This window comes from Myotis lucifugus, unplaced genomic scaffold (assembly GCF_000147115.1).
Source record: "Myotis lucifugus unplaced genomic scaffold, Myoluc2.0 scaffold_2, whole genome shotgun sequence".
In the NCBI taxonomy this organism is placed as follows: Eukaryota; Metazoa; Chordata; class Mammalia; order Chiroptera; family Vespertilionidae; genus Myotis; species Myotis lucifugus.
In genome coordinates this window covers 3,230,654-3,234,899 of record NW_005871050.1, presented here as the reverse complement: position 1 = coordinate 3,234,899, position 4,246 = coordinate 3,230,654, and positions in this window count along the sequence as shown.

Below are 4,246 nucleotides of genomic sequence, written 5' to 3'. Positions count from 1 at the left end.
GCAGCTGATTGATGTTTCACTCTCACATCGACGTCTATCTCTCTCTCTCTCTGTCTCTTTCCTTTCTCTCTCTCTAAAATCAATTAAGAAATAAAAAAAAAGAGGAAGAAGAAAAGGAACAATCCAGATATCTTCCCTAACAGCTGATGTCAATGGCGAGGAAAGCTTCATTGATCTAGTGCAATTTTAAATGCTCGGGTGCAAAACCAATGTGATAGAAGAATATAGCATAATGGCTAATTGCAGTTTTACGTGTGAACTGAGACCAGCCACCTTGGGTAAACCTAAGAACTCTGTTGAAGTCACACATTTACTTCTCACAACTAGAATGCTGTGAGCAAGTAAAGTGCCCACTGTAGCCTCCTTCAAATGCTGTGGTTAGCTGCCATGCTCAGGGCCAAATCTTTGCTTGCTCCAGCATAGGTGTTGGTACCTCTCCCAGTATCTTAGGCAGAGTGGAAATGCCCCAAGCTTAGCATCAAGAGAGTCCTTGAAAGTGATTTTAGGGCTAATGAGAGTTAAGACTGCAGAATTAGTTTGATTTGTTTGTCCAGTTCCCAATAATAGCTGTGTGGGGGTATTGGCATGATGAATGTATGGCTAGATTCTGAAGCAATGTCTGTGATGATAAAATAAATTTCTAAAAATGCCAAACAGTTAGTAAAACCCTTTTGTTTCATTGGACATTGATAAATGCCACTTCATTCTTTTCTCTTCTCCCTCCATTGCTGACCTGATTGCTCTTCTATGACATTTGGAATCTATGAAGGATAGTTTCCTGCATATTTAGTGGCTGGTAAAAAAAGAGGTTTGCATAGCCAGAGTCTTCAGTGAACTGAAATGTACACAACTACTAGTTACAAATCAGAACCATGGAAAGGGAAGCGGCAATTCATGGTGCCTGATTTTTCAGACATCTCAGTTTACTTATAATAGCTGTGAAGCAAAATTTATTTGACATCTCAGTCAAGTCACACCTCCATATTAGAGTAGAGCTTAACCTTCTATAAAGTAGATTTATAGAGGAAATATTCCAGGTCTCAACACATCATCCAATAGTATTTAAAACAGATGATCATCAGAGGGTGAATAATTTGGTAGAAGGCCACAGTTGCAAGATCCTTTCAGTGGACTGCCTGATTTCCTGGCTATTCTGCTCCATAAAACAGGGTTGTGCAAGGAGGAAGAGGATCAGTGTGTTTTCCTCTCCTGAGATTGCTCATGAGGCAGCAGATAGCTGGTGGAGGGAAGGGAGAGGTTGGGAATACCCACATGAGCTGACAGGAAGAAAGTTAGGACACTGAATCCCATCTCTGAAAAAAGAATTTTGAAAAGAGGAAATTGCTTCCCTTAGTTTCTTTCACCCATTTTGGAGTCTCAAGCTTATAAGGAAACTGTTAAAGATGAGTGATCTCAGGTAGGCTACAATCAATTACATAATAAGTTGTTTCCTAGGAGTTCTAATCCCAACACCAGAGATCCACCTATAATCACCTCTTCTGGGCTCCTTCAGCAATCTGTACTCCCTTTAGACACTCATTATCTGGTGTGGTAACAATTTATTTGTCTCCATGTCTGTTTGCCAGCTAGACTGTGCCCTGAAGGGCAGCAGATACCTTAACCAATTCCTCTCTGTATCCTAAGCACTTAACACAGTGGCTGAAATAGAGTAATAAATCATTAAATGTTTTCCAGTGGATGGATGGAATGAAATAGAATGTCATTCTCTCCATTTAGTGACTAGAGTTACATGTGGGGAGATGAATAATTTTTGTTCAGGATCTAAGCTTCTCTACTGTGAAAATCTAATAAATTTTCAGTTAAAATCAGGAAGCATGTGAACAATTACTATGCAATATAACAACTCTAGGAACAGTGGGAGCATGCTGAAGAAATACAAGGTGTGTTCCCTGTGCCCCAAACCGTTGAAAATGTCATTGGCATGCAAATTAATAAACCTGTGAATAGTCAAGCCAAAAGGGAAGATAGTGTTATAACCAAGAACCAGATGATTGATATCAAGTTTTAAGGAGTTTAGAGAAATGAGAGGAGAATATAGCTCAAAGTAGAACAACCACACAAGCAGAGATGAGGGTAAGACACAGGAGCAAATATAAGGTAGTAGGCATTTATGGCATATCTATGCAATAGCCCTCCTATTTCCTGGGAACTGCCCTCTCCATCCCCATCAACATGATTCTAGCAAGTGTTTCACTTTAGCTGAGCAGATTCAATTATTCTCTAGTGTATTTTTTAAAGTTATTTTTCATTTTTCTTTCCTTTTTAAGGCTTTTTAGTTTTTATTGTGGTAAAAAAACGCACATAAAATTTACTGTTTTTATACATACAGATCAGTGGCATTAAGTATATTTCCAATTTGTGCGACTATCACTTATACTTATTAACCTTTTCAAAAGGCTAATAAGTATAAGTTAATAGTCTGGGCTTAACTGATGGTAAGCTAGGATCTAGAATTAAATGACAGAAAATTCAAATTGACACTTAGTCCCAGAAGCCAAGCTTATTTCCCTCATTTTATTTGTAACTTCCCACCCTGAGACTGCATCAAAGTTAAAGACTATGGGCCATCTCCTATTCTCTGGCCAAAAGTACAGGCCCCTGGTAAGAGGAGATCCCAATTCTCTGTGTTTAGGAGAGGCTATTTCCTTAGAGTGGAACCAGGCTTCTGGAGGAGAACAAGGTATTCTTAGCCAGGCCAGGGTGTGTATATGGGCAGTATGCTATAGAAAAAAAAGGGGGCTTGAAGTTAAAAAAACACTGGAGTCTGGTCTCTGGTTCTGCTTCTAATTCTGTGGTCTTTAAGTCATTTGACTTCAGTTCCTTCATTTATGAAATGAGGGCTTTATACTAGATGGTCTTTGAAGTCTCCAGTTTAACATCCTGATTTAGAGTATGAACATGTTTTTCTTCTTGATTCCAGAGTTTCCTGTAGACTTGTGGTCTTATTGAAGGATCTCTTGAATTGATATGCAAAGGATCCAAGTCTTACACCTGAACCTGTTAAGAGTGCCTTGTTAAAGGAGGCCACAGACTGCCTGCTTCTCCTGGACCTTGCTCTCAAGGACAAGTGAAGGTAAGGGACAAGCTGCAGTGTGGTTTCAGTTAGGCCTCATTATCCTTGAGTAATTCCTACTATTAATTTACTATTCACGTGGCTGACCAAGTCTATAAATGAATGTTGTATCTGATCAAGTCTGTAAATGAATGTGGAGGGTTTAGGTCTCCACCTCTGGAGCCCTCTAGCCTTCAATAGAGTTTGAACAAAGGTATTCAGAACCATTCAGACCAAAAAGCAGGAAGATTAGAAAATATATCTGAGGCTAGGACAGATAATGTACAAAAGAATCATAATCAAGAGTGTGTACAATTTAGGTTCTGTTCCAGTCATTAAATTAAAAAACAAGTGAAATAATGGGCTATAAGCCACCAAGGAGTAATAGCACAGGTAGACTAATTTGGATCCCAGAAATGTTTCCAGTTTTTTCTGGGTCAACTATGATTTTCCATATTCTTATTTATGCACATGGCAATTCTTTGGTCTCATGTTCCACAAAAGAGAACTTTTCAAAGCCATAGCATATAATAACTATGTATGTATTTACATATCTACACTAATAAAAGAGAAACATGGTAATTAGTGTATGACCGCTACCCTTCCCATTGGCTAATCAGCATATCCTTATGCAAATTAACTGTCAGCTAAGATGGAGGCCGGCAGCCATGCACTGAAGCGAACAGGGAGGCTTGCTTGCTCCAGTGACTGCGGACTCCAACGTTCCCTGCCTGAGTTGCCAGCCTCTCAGCTGCAACTCTAAGCAACTATGTACTATGTTGCAAATATAGAAGCTAAACAAAACCCCAGAAACCGGCTTTCAGTCAGCCTGCCTTCAGCCAGCTTGACCGCAACATTGTATCAATGTTTTCAGCAGCGAGGCCTCAGAGCTAAAGCTGGCCCAGAATAGAAAAAAAAAAAAGAAAAAAAGGAGCAGTTGGGAGCTTCAGTCACCTGCCAACGTGAAAACGGCCCTCAGCCCCTCAGCCAGACTGGCCAGGCACCCCAGTGGGGACCCCCACCCTGATCCAGGACACCCTTCAGGGCAAACCAGCCGGCCCCCACCTGTGCACCAGGCCTCTATTCTATATAGTAAAAGGTAATATGCCTCCCAGCACAGGATCAGCGAGCAGTGGAGGCCTCCCGGCACTTGGATCAGCATGACAGGGGGCA